The sequence below is a fragment of the Crocodylus porosus genome, unplaced genomic scaffold (assembly GCF_001723895.1).
Source record: "Crocodylus porosus isolate Cpor-Errol unplaced genomic scaffold, CroPor_comp1, whole genome shotgun sequence".
Lineage (NCBI taxonomy): Eukaryota > Metazoa > Chordata > Crocodylia > Crocodylidae > Crocodylus > Crocodylus porosus.
Genome location: NW_017728947.1, coordinates 58423431 through 58444988, shown reverse-complemented (window position 1 = coordinate 58444988; position 21558 = coordinate 58423431). Strand labels below are relative to the sequence as shown.

General features: G+C 42.0%; 1 long non-coding RNA gene across 1 annotated transcript; it reads left to right on the top strand.

Annotated features, from left to right (window-relative positions):
• The first annotated feature begins 576 nt into the window (after positions 1 to 576).
• Positions 577 to 20343, top strand: LOC109320984. The gene is made up of 3 exons (XR_002103913.1): positions 577 to 586; positions 2958 to 2970; positions 20231 to 20343. It is a non-coding gene; the product is annotated as an uncharacterized LOC109320984 (long non-coding RNA).
• The last annotated feature ends 1215 nt before the right edge of the window (positions 20344 to 21558 follow it).

Genomic DNA, 21558 nt, shown 5'->3' with positions numbered 1-21558 from the left:
TATAATCATAGAAAAGTAGAGCTGGAAGGGATCTTTGGAGGTCATCTAGCTCAACCTTATCCTCATGGCAGGATCACCCCTATTCAGACCATCTCATACAAATTCTTTCTAACCTAGTCCTAAAACTACATAGTCAACCCTGTTACACAACTAAGGCACAAGTAAGATGCCAAGTGGCCACAGGTTAGGTAAAAATAAAAAATTGATTACTCAGTGTAGGGCACTTCTATATTTCCATCTGGCAGTAACAAGGAAACATAGGTAGGCTTAACTCACTAACTTAATCCATCTAGTCCCACTAACAGCAAAACTCCAATAGCATATAGCTCATCAAGGGCAAGTTGCAGTAAAGAAGTACTAGAGGGCTTGTACACACCATGTTGAAGCCTGCACCACCATATTGTCAAAAAATTCAAACATTTCATTTCAATCATTTATTTTATATTTCAAAATAAAAAGGTATTTTCAACTAGAAAACTTTTATTATTTTTATTTTGAGACTCCTAAATGAAATGTTTTGAACTTTAAAAAAATGTCTTGGTTAAAAACAAACAAACAATCCACCCTCACCCAATGAAAAGCTGCAGTTCAGAACAATCGACACTTTCTGATAGATAATTTTTAATTTTGAAAAATTCCTGGCCAGTTGTAGCAGACAGCATCAATTATTAATATAAAGTATTTCATCTCTGGTATCTGGGACCATCATACATGGAAATGATAAGATTTTTTTTCATATTCTTTATATACATGTGGTAATAGAGGGATCTGGGCTTTGAAGAAGTACTGCAGGAGTTCAGTTATCTGGTGCATTTCACACACAAAGATGGCAATAGTCAGAAGAACTCATTCCTCTCCTTTCTACAATCTGGGTTATGCTTGCTGAGACAATCCTCTACTCTGCACCTCCTGCTATCTGGGACAACCTACCCATGTATCTGCTTTATTATCTCCCATTTTTTAAAAGATCAAATGAGAACCTATTTTTCTCCCTTTCCTCTTATTTATGTATTAACATATTTATGTATTATATACATATTTTGATATAAAAATGATAAACAAAATAGTCTGCTATATTCTTAGAGGTTTCCACTAAAAGTGGAAATGGCTAGATAAAAAAGGACTATAATGGAATCCACTCTTTAGGAAAGTGTCCTGTATGGTAAAATGTAAGAGGAGACCTGAAAAATTATTTCTGGCTAGCCAGAGAATGATTGGTGGGATATTCAACATATCCATCTCCGTTTAGAGTACAACCTGTTTTCACTCCCAGCTTCATTACTGCCTAAATGTGTTTCAGAACATCTCTCTGAATTATCATTAGCAAAATTAATAGGCTGCATATATCCTTGGTGATATTGCCAATAGGCTGGTATATCCTTGGGAATATTGGTTCATTGTTTTCAATCTTGATAGAATCCCATGGAATAAAAAAGCCTCACAGGTTATCAGTAGATTACTTGCAATATTTTGGGACAGAACATATATCATTATGAAATATTTCCATGTAGAAATATACTCTAGATCCATAGGTATAAAAGGCCGACAAAAATTTAAAAACCCCTGTCTGCTCAGGAATTTCTTGGTGCTCAACTCTAGGGAACAAAACAACATGCAGTGACCTTACTTACAGACACCGCCTCTCCTCTCCCCCTCCCCCACCATAGACTACATTAAGGAAACCCAAAACAAACAAGGAAGAGTTGTAAGTCTAATTTCAGTTTCTATAAAATCTAGGAACAGAAGATATAAACAAGAACTGTATAAAAAATATCTGTTAAAGCATGAACAAAGTGAATAATTTTTTTTTTGCTGTTACTATTTTAAGTAGTCACCCAAACATTTAGTTCAGTTAGTTTGATTAATTTGAAACAGTGCTTTGATTTTTTGTTCAGGCGTATGTACTCTGTGCCATACCAGTTTACTTAAAATCATAAATACTGTGCTATAAATGTAACTTTTAAATCACAACTTGGTTGGAATTAGAGGGAACTGAACCAAAATAAAAGATACAGATACTTTTGAACTCCAAATCTGAACTGTGTTCTGGATCAATTTTCTTATGCTGACCCTTCTCTTATTTAATTTCTTCTGGACAGAATACTCCTGGTATTATGTATGTACAAAAACGTTACTTGGGATAGAGAACAGAAGGCAGGCTGGGCAGTTAAACACAAATTTCCAAGACTGGACCTAGATGTGAATTTTAGTTCTGACATACCTCAGAGTGGGAAGTTGGTTAGGACTCGTCTTCTGTAGTTCAGATAGGTTTCTTATTGGGATGTGGGTAATTTTAATGCATATGATTCCTGAAAGAAAGTGTTGGGGAAATGCATTGTGTAATGGGATTCAAATGACCTTGAACTGCTGAGCTATTTGTTAGTGGTTACCTTTAAAATAGTCTGATAGGCATGTAATTGGAAATTCCAGTCTTATTTTTAACAGCAGAAGTTGCTGCAGGAAAAAGAACCATGCAGTATTCATAGCAGGACACAGAAGAAACTATGAATTCACAGGCATACTACTTCAATGAAGTAAAGAGTTAGTTAACTGTCCAACTTTACCATTCTGTTTAAAAATATTTGACTAATGAATAATTGCACGTTTTTATGGCATTAAACTTCAGAATTTAAAATTTTGCTCTGTTAATTCTGAGTAATCGAATATTACAACGCATGGAAAGATATCTTTTGGTTTTATTTTTTTGTGCCACTTAAAAATTCACAATAAGGGTGAGCCCCCATCCCCACTTTCCCTAAACATATTAAGTTATTTTAGAGGCTTTTTATCTGCACTGAAGGCTGGTCCATTTTTTAGCTGCTTTGAGTGGACTGAGGTTTTAAATAGTGATGAAGGTGGGCCAGAATAGAGGAAAGAAGCTGTATTAAATATTTAAAGAAGGCTGTATTGCCTCTATAAGGTGCCTGTTTGCAGCTGAAATATTTAAGACATGATAGGATAAATACTTATGTTAACTGGGCATTTAGATTTGGTATGAAGGCTCCAAGCCCTCTTCTTGGAACTGGCTGTTATTCTGAGGGCCTTGTTACATATTGCACTTTGAGCTCCTCAGATGTTGATCTGTGTTAGTACTAGGTCAAGTTTGGAGCAGTCACACCTTAACACTAGGTCGTTTGGAGCAGTCAGACCTTAAGACTAAAAACCTTCTGAATGTCCCTGACCTGCATAGTTGTCACTTGCCACTTAGAGGGCTGGCGACAGGGGCCAGACTAGGAGCTATAGCAACTTGGACAGCTTATCTGTGGGGAGTGGCCACACATTAATGGAATGCTAGCTGGGTAACACAGATCAAAGATAAACCTGCTCTGGAGTGGTGCAACTTGAAGCTGCCTAAAGAGCATTTAAAACTAGTTTCAGGTGTTAATGTGTGGACAATCTGTGGGTTAAGAGCTCCAGAAGCTGCCTAAAATTAGATGTATAACAAGGCCCTGAAATGCCCTTTTTACCTATAGTGAAAAAGCATTACAGGGGTTACTTTTTATAGAGGACAGGATAGTGTGCCAATACATAGTTAATTTGATTAAGCTTGAAGAGAGATTGTAGGTCTCAGGGAACTGACAATAGATTGCTAAACCTTTTACTGTTATCTTAGAATGTAGAATAGAAGAGAAGAGAAGAGAATGCAGCCAGATCAACAGTGCTTAAATATTGTTACCCTTTTGTCATGGGGATTTGCATAATAAATTCATGAGGTGGGTCCCAAATGGTAGTCAGCATCACAGTTAGCACTAGCAGGCAGTTACAGGAAACCAGGGACTGAAAAGGTTGTAGAGAGTGAAAAAAACCCACTTGCATGCCTGGAGATGGCTCACCTGAAATGGAACTCAGGCTCATTTACATAACGAGTTGAGGAAGCTTACCTTTATGCCACCCAGATCCTAAGATTTTTCCCTCCTCATTCTGCTCAGCATATAAAAGCACTGGAATTCAGATACAGATGCAAAAGAAGAAGGCATCCTGAGTTCTTGCACTAGATTGTGACCTCTGCAGAAGAAGCCAGGCTGTCTCTCTAATTGATTTGCCTTAATTTTTCATGTGAAAAGTTTGTAATGCCTTTGGGTATAACAGCTCTTGATTTGGTAAAGAAGAATTAATTCAATGCAAAATTGGACTGTTGTAGTAAAAATAATAAGTTGAAGGTGAACCAGGATTATTAAGTCCACAACTGAGCTTCACCGTGCTCCCAGATCAGATGACTAGAGCTATTTGACGTTGCCAAACTGAAGCAGTCTCTCAAATGCAAAGATTTCATCCTGCCAATAATCTAATTTCCTCTCCAGAAGAAAAACAGGTGGATACTTTGATTTATTTCACTGGAGACTGAAATAGATTATATCTGCAGAGGAACAGCCCTACGTGAGGAAGTGAAAATTACAGTTTAAATTAATTTGGTAGACTATTTTGTGGTTCAAAAAATGTTAGTTACAGTGATGAAAAAGTACTGGTTTAAGGTCATCTCGTACTGTTCTGAATAACTTGAAGCAGAAGAGGCTTAGATTAGCCAACAGTAATGAAAAGGTGAAGTATTTAGTGCTCTGACTGAAAAAATATAGACAGTGGTTTACAAAAATACTATCTTGATTTTTTTCCTCCTCTCCATGCTTCAGTTCAGCATCAATAAAAAATAAGAGTATGAGCTAACTGTCAATTGCCTTCTTTCACCTTGAAATGATCAGTTTTAAGCTATGGTATATATCTGAAGGTTAGCCACAGAACTAATATCAGAGGGTCTTATGAAAAATGTCTATAAGATCTGAATAAAAGCCCGGGATGTGCAAAGTCCAATCTACAGATCTTTTGCAGGAGGAAGAAAGGGGAACAAGATGGCTGACACCTGTACACCATGTCCTGGGGGCTTTTCAAACCTAACATCACAATATACAGAGCAGGAGAAGGCTCAAGCCCCATGTGAGTTTGAAGACAAGAACAATTTCTAATAGCAGGACCTAAGATGTGTTATTAGATCAAAGATCAAATTCTCTCCTGCACTCTGGATGCTTTATTGCATTGCAGTTGGAAACCCAGTTATCCTGGTTCATTTTTTCCCCCCAGGTCAAACATAACTTACAGCAGCCCTGCAGTTGTTCTTAAGCAGTCCTCCCAGAAAGTCTATAATTAAGGGGATTGGTGATGTGGCATACAACTGACAACCCAACTTGCTGCCTGCGACACGATACTTTTTCCCAGTGGATTGTTTATGGTGTGTTTTGAAATACTGTAAAAGGATTTTTTTATATACTTGTTTAGAGGATTGATCCTGTTGGGCTCATTTACCATATTGTTGTTTCAACCATGGTCTTAGTGCCAGAAGAAACAAATTTGAACAAGTCCCTTGGTGTTCTTGTACTTAGGAAGGCTTACCTGTAAAATGGAGAGAAACAGAGTATTATTCCCTCTAAAAGCTTAGAGTTAGTCCCTCTAATCCTTCAAAAGGCTAGCTCAAATTTCTGTGCCTATTAGGAGTGGTACTGCAACCTGACTAGATCTTATGAAGTTGGACTTGAGATGGAATTTCCAGCCTATTTACTTGGTCCTTTTACGTTTTTGTGGGATGCTGTCTGAAGGCACTGCTCTGGCCAAACTGAAATACAGTGAAAGCTGCATTATCTGGCACCTTACAGCCTGGCATGCTCTGTTATCCGGCATGCCAGCTTGTAAGGGAAAAGTGAAGCTGGAAGTGCCCGCTGTGGCACTTCCGGTTTCGCGAAGCCCCCACCGGCTGGCGGAAAGCAGCCCGCATGGGTCCCCCCTCCCTGTCCCTTGGGGCCCACGGGAGGGGTAGTGGTGCAGCAGAAGGGGTGGCAACACAGCAGGAGGGGTGGTAACACCCCAGACGCGGCGGGACAAGTGGTGGCCCAAACAGGCAAAGACAACTGTTCGGGCCGCTCAGTTAACTGGCATATTGTGTTATCCGGCACACTTCATTCCCCTTGGGTGCTGGATAACAAAGCTTTTACTGTACCTAGATACTCTGTAAAGATATATTTATTCATATTACAATAGCGTCTAGAGGCCTAAGGTGCAATTTGTAGGTGTTATGCAAGAGACAATCTAAGGGCCTTGTTATACTTTACGCTGAAAGCTGCACAAATGTTAATCAACTTAGTGTTGTTCAGCTTAGTTGAGCAGTCATACTTTAAGGCAAAAATCCTTCTCTGACTGTTCTTCACCTGCACAGATGTGACTTGCCACTAGAGGCTTGGTCAGCAGGGACAGGACTAGGAGCTAGGGGCAGGCAGGACCAGATCTTTGCTCCTGCTGGGCAGAGAGCAAGCCCACTACCATGTTAGTTGCAGTGAAATCAGAGAGACCGGGAAAGCAGCTTCCCTGGTGCTCTCCGGTCTTGCTGAAACTAACAGTAGCTCTGCACTGAGAGTAGGGCTGTCAGGCCTGAGTCCTGGCAGCCCTGCTCTCAGCATACAGCTACTGCAGATGTACAAGACCAAGCTGCTTCCCCAAAGCTCTCTGGTCTCATCAAGCTCTGGCAGCTTTGTGCTGAGGTCAGGGCTTAAGCCCGACAGCCTTACTGTCAGTATGGATCTGCTGTGTCTGTTTTAGAAAGAACAGAGAGCCCCAGGAAAGCTACAGCCTTGAAGCTCACTTGCTCTGCCTGGCTGAGCTCCAGAGAAGGCTCTTTGCTATCTCCGGTGGCCATGGTGCCTCCTGCCGCTGTCTGGACTGGTTTGCTGCCTGAGCTCTGAGGGACCTGATTTTTTTTTCCTCTGGAGCTCGCCCTCCATGCCACCATCAGTGGGCACAGTGAGTCAGTCCAGGTGATTTACTTTGCCCAGTGTCCCTGAGGGTAAGGTGCCATGCCCAACTCTACTGCACCCCAGCGTCTCAGCTCACCTTGACTCGGGAGGGGCCACTGCAACCTGGGATGCTGGAGGACTTCAACTTGGGTGCAGTAGCTGTTCATAGTGGCCATACCTTAATGGAACAGGAACAAAATTGGGTGGATTAGAGATAATCCTGCCCTGGAATGGTATAACCAAAGCCAAATAATAAGTGCTTTAAACCATTTAAAAGATGTTAATGTGCAGCCAGTTCAAGGAGTTAAGAACTCCAGAAGCCACCTAAATTACCATGTAAGTAAATAGACAAGGCAGACAGAATAGCAGGAGTGACAGAAGATGCACAAAATGGAAACAATGACTGGCAATGTTTAGACAAGACAGCAGCAGCAGCAGAACCAGGAATAGCACCCAGATTTCCTGGAGCCCTGTACTCAGCTGGCTCTCAAAATGATACGCTGTCTTGGCAAGTCACTTTGGCCTTCTCTACATTACCTGGTTTGCTGGCACAGCTATGTTGGGTAGTGGTGTGAAACCCCCCCTCCCCCCCATGGCTGATATAGTGCTGCTGGCAAAAACCTTGATTTGGATGCAGCTGTGCTCACAGAGCATCTGCCTTTAAGGGATGGCAGGGTAACTGGTGGCAGAAATCAATGCCTGCTGGCAAGAGCTACATCTATACCAGCGAGCCCAGCTCCTTTCGTGCTGCCATTATTGTTAAAGCAGCTTGGACAGCTTGTTGCATAGTCATGGTGAATATCACAAGAATGAATATCACTTGTTGCATATCACAAGCAGTGATAGAATTTAAAAGAAATAAAATCATCAACTGAATTGTAATTTCTTATTTGTATTAGTATTTGTATCCAGTAAACAATCGGGTCCCAGTGTATATATCCAGAGAAAAGAGACATTGTTTACAGCAAAAAACTTAGTGCAGAACATTATTCCTTTCTCTTATTGAGTTAGAGCCATTCATGATTATGAAGCAAACAGGAATTTTAATTCACTTACTTCCATGAATCCAGATAGATTATGGCCTATGAAAAAAGTCATGGCCAATATTTAAACTCCTTCCATAAAAGGACTGAATTCCTCTGAAACGAAATGATGTAGAAATATGAAAACAGACTGCAATTGAATTATCTGTATATATTTTTTTGTTAATATAGGTTTATTCAGCAAATTGGCTACCAGTGGAGGGCAATGGTTTCCATACTACAATTTGTGGCATATTTAAAACAGATGGAGATAGCTCAGAGCCTGCTTCGTCCAAGGCCAAGAACATTTTTTCGGCAAACATACTGAACTTACTGCCACATAAACAAAATGAGTGATTTAACTTAGTGTCTACATATTTTGGAATGACAAAGTGCTGAAAAAAAGAGCAAATCCAGAGGGCAGACCATGTGAAAATAGGAACAGAGAGAGAGCGAGAGAGGGAGAGAGAGGCTGGCTTCAGCTCAACTTGAACATTCGTGCAATGTGCAGCGAGGCTCTGAGCAAGCAGCAGGCTGCTTTGGTACATCTGGAAAATTTCTTGCTAATTTTTTTATCCCATAAGCACAGATCAATCTAAATACTGTAGATAAGTTATTTGGATCATTTCTGCTGACTGGCTCTGATGACAAATTTAATCTTTGTATTTTCTTAAATTGTGTGTATTGTATATAGGACCATTCTTTTCAGATTCAGTATGCTGCCAAAAATTCAGACACTAGCAAATAAACTCCACTTGGGGTTAGCTAGAAATACTCAATACTAAGTTTTTTATTTACTTGAAAGGCATGCAAAGTATCAGTCTTCTGTTCTGTAAAATGTAATAAGAAACTCCAGAATGGCTATTAGGAGGCCACATCTACACGAGATGCCGACTGCACAGTCGTTACTGCGCAGTTATTTAGTACTTATTTATACTGCACAGTAGTGCCGACAAACAGCCTTTTTGTAATGCGAACTGCACAGTAGGATAAGACTACTGCACAGTAATGTTGCATCATGGTTGCCGCCTTGTGATGCTACTACGCAGTAGCCTTAGGCTACTGCGCAGTCAGGATCTTGTGTTGATGCCGTCAGGGAGAAGTAAAGAAAATACACAACAGTCAGAATCATCAGGGTGCAGAGGATGGTAGAGGACACTGGAACACTGATTATTTCTATGAGGATTAATTCTGCTTGGGATCATGGGATCTGAGGTAACCAGGATTTTTTAAGCTCATGTAATACTGTAGTGCAAAGGCTAAAAATGTCATTATGGTTTTGTTTTATATCGGGTGCTGGCCAGTTAGATTGTGTGTGTGTGTGTGGGCTGGGGGGGGACTGCTACTGATATGTTCTGTCATCTAGAGATATAACAACTAGGGACTGCTCCCTGAGCAGCAGCTGTGGCAGGGGCAATGGCAGGGGCTGGGCTAAGTGTGGCAACAGCAGTGGCAGTAGCTGTCATTCTTGTATTCCCTCTAAATGGGCTCCTGGGTCTGCTCCCTTAAGCATGCTATTAAATTTTAAATACAGGATGATATCAGAAAAATAAATTTCTACATAGTATGTAGACAGACTACAAAAGTGGGCAGATGAGAATAGGATCGGGTTCATGTAGACAAATGCAGGGTGCTGCACCTTGGGAGAAGGAATCCACAGCATGCATACAGGCTGGGGAGTTCCACTCTTGAAAACTCAGAGGCAGAACGGGATCTTGGAGTCATTTTTGACTCCAAAATGAACATAAGCCACCAAGGCCAGACCGCAGTCAGCAAGGCCAGCCATACCTTGTCATGCATCCAAAGGTGCAGAGAGGTGATACTCCTCCTCTATGCGACATTGGTTAGGCTGCAATTGGAGTACTGCGTCCAGTACTGGGCCCTGCACTTCAAGAGGGATGTGGCCAGCCTGGAGAGGGTTCAGAGGAGGGCCACCCACTTGGTGAGAGGGCAGCAGGACAGGCCCTATGAGGAGAGACTGAGGGACCTGAACCTGTTCAGCCTCAGCAGGAGGAGGCTGAGGGGGGACCTGGTGGCTGCCTACAAACTCATCAGGGGAGATCAACAGCAAATAGGTAGAGCCCTTTTCTCCCCAGCACAACCTGGGGTGACGAGGAAAAATGGTAATAAACTGATGGAGAATAGGTTTAGATTAGAGATCAGAAGATAATATTTTACAGTTAGGGTGGCCAAAATCTGGAACCAACTTCCCAGGGAAGTGGTCCTCACCCCTACCTTGGACAAATTCAAGAGGAGGTTGGATGATCACCTGTCCGGGGTCTTGTGACCCCAGCATTCATTCTTGCCTGTGGCAGGGGGTCAGGCTAGATGATCTGCTCAGGTCCCTCCTAACCCTAGCGACTATGAAACTGTGAAACTATGTTAGATAAGGGAATTGAGGGTTAAATTGACTTGGATTGTCTGAGGTGGCATTATGATTCTGGACTTTTAGAGGGGAATTGATCACCAAGGGGAGATTCTTTTTAGGGAATCTTGTTTTTCAAGCCACTGATGTTGCCTTTGAGCATCATGTAGTGCAACTGATTAGTATAACTATTAGCTGCTTTATCTCCCTTAAGGTTGGTCAGTTTTCCTATAACCATTTCAGGCCATTGTATTCATTTTGTATGGTGAAGGTAAATTAAAGCATTTTCCAGTTTTAAAGCCAGTCCACGTCTGGCAGCTGAACTACTACATCGTGTCATGATTAGGCATGAGAGTGGAATTCCTGATACTTAATGAGAGAGAAACAAACATTGTGACTAGATACAAAGGTTTTGAAAGTGTAGACAAGTAAGATTATTTTTGATTCAACACAGGAAAAAGGGAGGAGTGGATGGATGCAAACAGAGAGATGACATGGCCCAAACAACAAGCCAGGACAATGATCTTTGCAACAGCATTCTAAACTGACAGCAACAGAACAAGACTGCATTTGTTAAGGCTGAAGAAAAGGACATTGCAGTAACAGATGTGAGATGAAGAGACCCTGGACAAGCATTTTAGCTGCACAGAATAAATAGGAAAGGCTGCATCAAAGATGTATTTCATGGAAAATAATTGGAAAAAATATTCAGAAGGATCTAGATTGGTTGTAGGGAATTTAGGAGCCTGAGTTTAAAAGGATGCATAGGTTTGGGAAAGAATAAGGGACAAAGAGAGGTTCAGGAAATGAGTAAGGGAGGAGGTGTGTAAGGAGGAGATTAGGAGGTGGGAGAGAGGTACTTGGCAAGTGCAGGGCTTAGAGGTACAGAAAGCATTGTGTCTGTGATAGAAGAAGGAGGAGAAAAGCCTCTGAGATGGAAAGGAAACTGAGGGGAGGAAGAAGGCCATGTTGAACACTAATGCAAGTTTTCTTTGGAAGAAATTGGTGAGATCCTGTGCTGAGAGAAACAGGCAAGAGAAGAAAGGTGTTTGAGGAGTGAGCAAAAAGGGGCAAAATGGCAGTTGTGGGTGTGCCATTCACTTAAGATGCATAAATCTAGTTGTTTAGCTGGGAAGACGCCAGAACTCAGGAAGGAAACAACAAATCTATAGTGGAAGAGCTTAGCTTGATTGTAGGATTTTCACATAAGGTGTTCTGCAGTGTAAGAGTAGGATAGTGAGAGAGGCCTGTGGGTTGGCAGCATGGACCTTGCAGAGGGAAAGTGGGAAAATTGAGTGAAGAGGAAAGAGAGTAAAGCATGGAGCGAGAGAAATATCTGAGCAGTAAAATCTTGCAACTGAAACCTGACTCAGATGCAAGGGCTGAAGAAGCAGACACCGAATCCACCGAAATCTCCTTAAACCATCTGATGTAAATATGATGCCACCGTGTCATGACTTACAGACCGGATCAATTGTTGTGGTTATATAAATGCAATTCTGTATTTAAAAGTATGCACAAATGAACAAATTACAGTGGCTTAAAATGAGATGGGAAGTTACCATGCATGTGTGGCAACTGTCTGTGTGTCTGTTCTTTCTCTGCTTTCCTGAGGGGTAAACATCCTTAGTTCATTTTTCACTTACCGTGGGGTAAGAACAGGCACATAGACCGTTACAGTAGAACAGCTGGTGAATGATAACTCCCCTTCTCCCTTTAACTCACTGTAATTTGTTCATTTGTCTATCCTCTAAGTTTGCAATTGCATTATTCCCTGACATGGTAGGAATGGCTTTATCAGGTGAAGTGGGGTCAAGTTGCTGTGGAAGTGGCTAATCCATTCCTGTTTAGGCAAAAGGAAGGGAAGAATGACACAGGTATGCCTCCTTCCACATGAAGGTCCCTAAGATGTGGTCAGAAGAGTTCCATGGGACTTTCATTGTTTGTTCTTTTGTGCTGATGGGAAAAGCAGCCCACTTACCTGGAAAGGTACCGGAGATGCTGGAGAAAATACCGGATCTTAGGGTTAGGCTTGAATCAACACATTCTTTTTTCCAGATATATTTCACTTGATGCTCTGCCTTTCAAGTATTTTTCTTAATAAAAACAGGCCAAATCCATCTCGTGTACAGCTCCGTTAACAGAATGGCAACAATTTCTGACTGTGCATTTTCAAAATATGCCAAACTGTTAAAAACAATCTTTGAATACCATGAGATGAAAAAAGTAGTGGAGCCCCTGACAACCTACAGCCTTTCTCCTTCTGTTTGCCAAACTGCATCCAAATCAGATACTACACAGAAAGCATCAGATTCCCCAGTAATATTTCTTTGAAGTTTGCAACACAATGAAATAGGAGCAAATATATCATGAAGTAACAAGACTATCTAAGTGAGATCTCCATGATTCACTAAATATTATATGATACACAAACACATACCTGCATGAAAGTCCACTGCATCAATTTGAAGTTTTAAATCTATTTTTAAAAGCCATCATGGGTGCTTTTTTTAGTTTCAATAAAAAGTATATGAAGTACTTGGCAAGGCATTTTTAGAAACAATTCTTTTAGTACCTATCCACTATTTCACTGAAAGCAATTGCTTCAAATACAGCAACTTTTTGGCATTTCTTATGTTCTGTGTTCTTATTTAAATGGAAATGTTATGAGATGTCTACATCTGTATCCATGATAAAAATGGTTTTATACCATAGAGAAGAGGTATCTGTGTCTTCTGAGGCCTAGATTTGGTTCACCTTCATAATGCATAGCATATTACTTATGACCCCGCTGATTCTCTGAGTCATCTTTTATTATTCCAGATTACCATAACAATTTGTTGGCCTATAAATCAGATGTTCTTACTCATTGGGAATACTCATTATAGGATATGGCAAAACAACTGACAGTAGCACATATTCAGGGGTGGATCCAGAGTGGGTGTAGTGCTGTGGACACCTCCTCCTTTTTCAGTTGACGCCAGGGGAGCAGCAGTTGAGGATGTTGTTTTTAAGTCTCTGAAGGAAGTAAGAAGTTCCACCTTCCCCTGCCTTTCTCCTCCATGGCATGTCCCCGCCCTTCCCATCCCAAAGGCGAAAGGTGGGAGGACTGAGAAGAGAGAGGGAAGATTTGTACCTGATTCAGGGACTTTAGAAAAGTCCCCTCTGCTGCAGGATATGCTCATCTAGTGAGGCCTGGGGAAGCTGGGAGCAGGGAATGCTGCCAACCCTGAAGCACCAGTGGCTGCTCCTGCACCCCCTTTACAAAATCCTAAGTCAACCCATGCATATATTATGCAAGACATGAGGGCATAGGATTTAAGGCCATGTTAGATTCATGTTAGATGCTTCATTGGCAGATATGAACAGTGGCTGCCTTTTTACATTGCTTTCTTTTTAATGTTACATTTCAAGTCAATGTAACAGAATCCTCTAGAGTATTCATTTGTTATTTGTTGGATTTTTGTGGTTAGAAAAGCTGCATTTCTGTCTTGCATCCAGCGGCTATATTAAGAAAATTAATGATGAACAAAGGTCTGCTCAGTAATATTTACTGTATATCACATGATAGGAATGTTTCTTGTGAAAAGCAACTTCCCTGAATCCAGACTCCACATATAGAAAATAATTGAGAGAATCCGTAATTTGGAAAAAAAATAAGATGCATTCAAATGAGGATTTTAAGATGGTGTCATAAAACAAGTACAGAAAATTTAATGACTTACCTGCATGTGGTAGTGTAGTCTATGGGTAATTAAAATGTTCATCAGTTATCTGTTATAATTTTCAGTTAGAGTTCAAAGATGTAGCAGAGTTGCAGTAAAGGCAAAATCTAAGACTAGCCAACCAAAGAGAGGTGAAACCAGATTCATGCTACTAACCTGCATAGCAGACCATCTTATTATCTACTTGAACAACTGAGCCTTTGTACTAGATGGTTGTTGTCATCATACTGGTGCCAGCCTATATTTAAGATAAGAAATCAGAGTGGTTTGAAGTGTTCTGATTTTAACTTGTTTCACAAGGTTGTTCATGTCTCTTATGACAAGTAGCAATACAGTACAAAACCCCTAGAGCTAGCTGTTTAGTGATCAGTACAAACTTGTTAACAGATTTCTCCCAATTATTTTTCAGTTAGTTAATGGCAATGAATGGGCATTAGATCTGTGCCAGGAGAGAAGCTCTTTTCCCAGAGAAGAGCCGAGAGCAGAGAGCCATTCAAGGGATTTCTTACGGAAGAGACCTGGCTCTTCTGCAAGAGAATTAGATCAATTAGATCAGATCCCATTAAATTGAATGGAAGTCACAGCCAGACTAAGCAACCCCTCTGGCTCAGGATCCAGGCTATTAATTGATAGGGGCTCCACCTTCTCTAGTCATATAACTCAGCTCTCAGCCTGCTCTCAGGTCTTGCAGCTTAAGTCCTGAGCTGCATCCACTGCCTTCTCCCCCACTGTCCTTTAACCTCTTGTGGGTTTCCCTGGTGGCATGTAGCTCAGCTGTTGGCCCCTACCTAGTCACCTACTTAACGACAGCCTTTTCACACTGTCTTTCTCTCTCTCAAGTAGCAGGAGTTAGGTGCCCCTGCTACACACCCAGTATCCCACAGTCCTCTGCTCTCCCTTCCTCCTTTCAAAGGAGAGCTGTTACCTTGTGGTAGGAATTTCACCAGACCCTGCTTATGCAGGCTGTTTAACCTTGTACTATTAGAACATCTTGATTTGCTGATCAGCACTGAAGCATAAATGTTTTAAGAAAATGAAGTTTGGGAAGGATGCCCAGTCAAGTGGCATATGTTTTATTATTTTAAAAAAGCATATTCATTCATGAACAGGAAGCCTACCATCACAATGGTATCCTTAGGGTTTCATGATTTTTTTCAATATTGGATTCATTTATTTGAACTCTATTTAAAGGGATATTTCTCCAGATTGGAAATAGCATGCATTTTGCAATGCTCGGGATAACTCTAAATAAAGATTAATACTTTCGCTGTGGTTATTTACTTTTAAAGTTAATGTAGTGTTCCTGAAAAGAACCAGATAGGAAATTGGAGACCTTAATATTCACTCAAATTAAAAGCAGTGTGGAGGTAGTAGCTGTACTTCTTCCAGTTTTTCTTATATAGCAATCTACTTCTGTGTGTGAGAGGCTAGTTCAAACTTCATAGTCTTTCATTCCTCTGTTTCTCTGCAGAGGCTGACAAGAAATTTCTCTTCTTAAAGCTATTAAGGACATTTCAGTCACCAAGATTGTCTGTGTTACAGGACTCACATTAGCTAAGTTCGTTTAGGGGTCCTTGCTTATAGAGCTTCTTGCCCCTGTAGATCAGGTTGAACTACTCTTCACGATTCAAACACTTCACAGTAAGAAAGCTGTTTTCCAATAGAGAATACAAATGGGCCTCTACCTAGACTTAAGCAAGTTTATCATGGTCCTCAAAATCCTGATTTTGCTGAACACTAAACAAAGGTAATCATTAGGCCTGATATTATGTATCTTTTAATCCTGCATTTAGTGTTTTGCTTGATGTGGCCATTCAGTTTATCTGGACTTACATAATTTATTGTAGTCATTCAGCCCCTACAGACTGGAGTGAAGCCATCAGCTCAATGAACAATAATATCTTTAAAGATATCACCAGGGATCCTGGTTTTCTCTGATAAAAAAAAAATCACAATTCTCAGATTAAAACCCCCCATATCTGGATTTGTCCATGATTCCAATGAAATGCCATGATACATAGGTATCAGTTGAACACGTTTTACTGATATACATACAATTTTAAAGCAATATAATAAAATTAATTGTAAATACCTATAAATTATGGCATTTGATTTTGGGTTTTTTATCATTGAAAATCAGAACTCCCTCTGCCCCCTTTATTTATCAGGCCATGGGTCCAGCTGTGGATGTCCCCAGCCACTGCTTTGTGACACTGAGCAGCCCCGATATGCTGGGGCCTTGCCTCGCACAGCCTTCCGGGCCCTGCTGGTCCACCTCACTCCCACTCATAGCCTGCCCACCCCTGCTGGTGCCCCTCACTCCCCACCCACAGACCCCTATCCCCACCAGCCCTGCTGGAGGGGGCCCCCAGCTTCCAGGGCTACAGGGCCGTGATCTGGGTCCACAGCCCCTTGCACCCAAGCAGCACCTGAGCCCCTTGCTGTCATGTGTGGTACGGCTAAGGTGGAGACTGTGGAGCGGGGGGTGCCCACTCCAGGCTCGGGCTCCCTGCCCTGCTACCCTCCCCCGGTGCCCTTGCCCAGCGATTGGGACCTGGTGCAGCAAGGCAGAGTGGGGCTGAATGGGGAAGTTTGGTGCCACTGCCGTGAGCCCCTTGCCCTGATGGTGAGGTGCCCCTTGCCCAGCAGCTATGAGGAGCACAGCTCCACACTGCCACCCCTGCTGCTGCTGGGTGGGCAGGGGGTGCCTTGCCATAGTGGCATGGGGCTTGCAGTGGTGGCTTTGAGCTTCTCCACCCTTCTCTGCCCTGTCATCCCAGGTCTTGCCTGCTGGGCTGTGGAGGCCCTGGGGTGGGGAGCCTGAGCCCATAGTGGCCGGCATGCACCTGCCCCCAACTGTGCACAGATCTGGGGAGAATATGCCCCTCATGTCCACCCCCCAGGAGTGAATGCAGCAGTGGGGAGCCAGCACCACTGGGACAAGCTACCCACAGCTCCATCCAGCTCCCTGCAGCTGTGCGTTCTGGCCCCAGGCCCCAAGCCCCAGGCCCCAAGCCCCAAGCACAGCCTCAGCTGGGCAGCAGCCCCAGCCCTGCTCAACTCCCTCCTTCATTCACTTTGGGAGCCTCCCCCCTCCTGCCAGGTTTACCTGCAGGAGCTGCCTGGTGGCCGTGTGTATGTGTATGTGCACACATGCACATAGTGCCCTCTGCCTGATTGCCCTCCTCCCGCTTCCCTCAGCGCCTCTGCCAGCCTGCAAGGGGAAAACCACATTTACCCCATGTTTTTCTCCTTTAAAGGAGAAAACCCAGGTTTTACTGTCTTGTTCTGTGGTGAACAGAAAACTCAGATCACTGGATATCACCAACCCACAATATTTTGGGGTGTTTGTGGAATGTCATGCAGGTTTTCTTGACTTTGTTTTACTGATATGGCATGTGTGCCTCTATGGATACATAACATTAAGCTATACTTAGCATTGTCATTCTTACATGTGTGTGAATTATGGCATTTGATGTAAATGTATTTCTTGTGTTATAGTAAGGCCAGGATTGCATAACATAATAATGATTTTTATGTATTAATCCCTAAACAATGAATTTCATACCTGGGAGAGGATCAAAGCCTAAATGGATGAGAGAAGTAATTACTAAAAATTAAACTCTGACATAGATATGTTTAATGACCAGCCAAATAGACCCTTGCAGATACAGTCCAAGGCACATGAGTTAGGCTCTTCCAGACATTGATAAATTTGCGTTTTAAAGGGGTGTAGGTTGTAGCTATGTTGGTCTAAGGACATAGGTAGACAAGGTTCTTTGGGTGAATCTGATGTCTTTTATAAGTTGGTCTAATAAAAGATATTGGATTCACCCAAACAACCTTGTCTACCTATTTACCTTTTAAAAGGAGAGGCCGGTAGCAAGAATAATACCTGGAAACAGGCTATTTAAAGAAAGGCATTACAAATGAAGAAATACGTGCAAGATGGGATCCTTAAGATATTGGATCAGTAATCTTTGTTTGAAAGGCTGCAAATACTCACTGGGTTATAAATGAATCAGAAAAGACCTTTGGTCTGATAAACAGGTACACAGTGTGTGTGGTGGAGGGGGAGGGGGATGTGGGGGACAGGAATTTACGTATATAGTCTGGGCTGCTCAAGTATCCAGTATTGTATATATTTACATGGGCAGATAAGAAACCATACTTCAGTCTTGCCATGGGAGCAAGTATTAGTCTTTAGCTTCTCCGGACATAAGGAATGACTTTAGGCCCTCAGTTAGCAGGTTGAAATGTTGCAGAAAGCCTTGACAGAAATTTTAGAGGCACAGTGGTGTAGCAGAGTTGGCATCTAGGTCAAACCCTGTGGGACAGCCAGTATGGGATGTGAGTTCTGAGAGTGGGAGGGGGGCACATGTTCTGAGGGCAGGGGAGCAGCAATCTTACTCATGCAGTCCCTTACTAATCCCTGGTTGAGCTGCTGCTGCCACCCTGGATGATGCCCTTAAAGCAGGAGCAGCTAGGAACCATTTTGGAGTTCCCAGAGTGGGTATGCCACTGGGGCATGGGCTTTGTGGGGGTGATGGGTGATTCTGGTGCTCCTCCTAACTTGGCACCCAATGAGGGTACTTCTCTGGCTTGTCCATAGTTATGCTACTGCAAAGGAAGCAGCAGATTTCTAACCTGAAGAGTGGAGTAGCAGCTGCATTCTACAGTTCAAGATGCAGGGTAAGGTCAGGTTATTTTTAAGGCATTTTCTTTTGTTTCTTTATCTCTCTGTATCTCTACATATTGTTACTTATTTGTCATGTTTCCACTTGTTTTTATAATAAATCTTATTGTTACTCTTTATAACACACTGTCTTTTTATAACTTATTGTCAGTGGGATGTGTGATCTCAGAGCATTTGACCATACAGGTCTATGCAAGGGGCAGGGACAGAAGCGGGGCAGGAGGTGCTGGGGCTGGGGTTGGGGGGTGAGGAAATCTAATTTTGGAGAACATTACTGGACAAGGGTTTGATTCTTCTTGTTGGCAAAATCCCCTCTGTTAGAGCTGGCAAGACCTGGATAAGATGGGTAAGGCTGAAGTCCCACAGGCCAAGGAGTTGCTCCTGGCAAACCTTACCTGGTTCTCAGTGATCAAACAACAGGCAATAGAGAGGGGTTTGGGGCTGAAGGGCACCCTGAGGGTATGAGAACACCTTGGGAATATGTCTCAAAGATGCACCTAACAAGGAGCTGAGTCAGGGTGTATCACAGAAGATATCACTAAAAATTGTAGGTGTTTTTGTTACATGCTCCAGGGGTTGGGGGAGAAGCCTCCCAGGACCTGTACTGACATTGAACACCTTCTAACCAGCAGCCTAGGGTTTTAGATAACCCATTGTATAACATTTACATTGAAATGTAAAAGATATACATTTTAACATAACTCACTTTTTACAGTTCACCCTCAGCTTTGTAATTTATAGCCTGGAGCCAACGCAGTCAGTCATTCTGCATAAATGACCCCTCCCCTCCTTTTTAAAATCTGAAAATGAAATCAACTATTTTTTTTGCACAATTCTTATAAATGTGTTGTGGGTAGCATTTTCCTTTATTGGCTGAAAGCAATAACCTTTGATTTTTTTTTTAAAGATTGCAGCATAAATTCAGGGACAGGTTTATGTAAGAGGTTAAAGAGAAATTTACATTTGCAATATTGACTATTTTTTGCAGGGATAACTGGAAATTATCTTCAGCACTGAGAGACTGAAAAATGCAGTTTCATGGTAATGACCTTTCTTTTAAGTTGGAAACCATAATTTAGCCAAGACAAATTCCCCATATCAGAAAATTTTAATTTATGTTATGATATAGTTCAGAGGTGGGCAACATGCGGCCCGCAGGCTGGATGTGGCCCACCAGGCCATTCTACCTGCCCCATGGAACCCCTAAACAATTTAGAAAATTAATATTTATCTGCCCCTGGCTGCGTGTCATGCAGCCCTCAATGGCTTGCCAAAACTCAGTAAGGGGCCCTCTGCCTGAAATAACTGCCCACCCCGATACAGTTTCATCTACCTGAGAGGGCAAATTGAAATGAGAATTCAGAGAAATGTTACATAGATGCCCAACACCTAATTGTCATGTGTGGTTGTTTGGAAAATCTTCTCTTAAAAGTACGTATTAGGATCAGGAAACATCTTTGTACAATTTACAGTATGTAGCCTTCATTATGTGCTCTATCATGGAATAATATGCCAGCTCTGTATAATTACTTTTTAAGGCTTACCAGTATCTGTAGTCAGAAACACACAAGAGTTTGTGAATGATCAGTTTGGCTGATTGTATGGTACAAGAGTGAGGCTTTAACTCAAGCCTTGTGTGTGGTCCCAAGGGTGCCTACACATGAGCAATGAGGCTGCTCTGAAGTGGTGTAATTACAGCACATCAGAACAGACTTGATTAATCAAATTTGCTGGAGCGTGGTAATTACCGTGCTCCAGCAGACTCCAGTGTCACATGTGCCAGTGTCCCCATGCTGAAAAATGGTGGTGGGGGTGCTCTGCCACTATATTTCAGTTTGGGGATGCTAATACACATGACACTCTTGACTCCCCACCCCTGAAGCACATGTATAAATGCCCCAAGACACCAAGTGCTCAGTCACCTTGTCTCTTGGTGCTTTCAATAGGAAGGTAAAATAATGTTTGCATGTGAAAGACTGTTTAGACTACTTGATTTCTAGCAGTTCGGTTTGGCAGGCAACAGTCAGCACAATTGCAATTGTAGCCAGCTGTTACATGTATCCAAGTTTGATGGCATGTTGGAAAACTCTGCAAAATCTTTCATGATCAAAAATTAACCTGGACTAGGGATCAGCAATTCTTCTGGTGGTGAAGCAAAATGGCCCAGCTCACATCAAAGACAGGCCTACTGCTAGTACCTGGCCACAGCTGCTTCTACCCTCTGCTGCTTCTCTCTGCTGCCCAGCTGCAGTACTGCCACATGCTGCTAAAGCTTCAGTTCCAGACGCCAAATCCAATATCCCCATGGATTGGATCTGGCCAGTGGGCCATATGTTGCCAACTCCTAACAAGTTCTATAGGACCATGCTAACCTTCTTTTCCACAAATGCAAAGGACTTTGAACAAACAGGATTGAATCGATTGCATTGTTCACAGAAGCAAGAATGGGGAAATCAAGGAGGGGTATGCCAATTCAATATAGAGGTCCATTTTTAGTGTAATATCTAGTTTTATACCTGCAACACTTGTGTGTCACTAGATGGCTAATTAGCTATTTTTTCTTACTGTTGGTCACATTAATATTTTGCTGGCACAAAATTAGAGTTTGTTTGGAATCACCTGAAAATACATGTTTTTACTTTTCTGAGCAACTGATTTAGAGTCCAAAGGAGGACACTACGTAAACGAAGAACTTATTTAACAGTTTTTGGAATGCAATTCCCTTTTGCAGACGCAACTTTGGAAATATGGCCAGCTCCTTGTTTATGGTGAGAGATGGGTTTCATTTAGAAGTCATTTGGTAGCTAGAGAGGAGGCAGAGAACATCTTTTGACTGCAGAGACTGGCCAAACAAAATAGGAGCTCCAGTTGATCATTAGACTTTGCCCAGAAGTCCAAGGAAAGTAACAATCTTGTCTTGAAATAATCAAGACAAATATTACATATAGTTACTAAAAGATAATCTTCAAACTGTAGC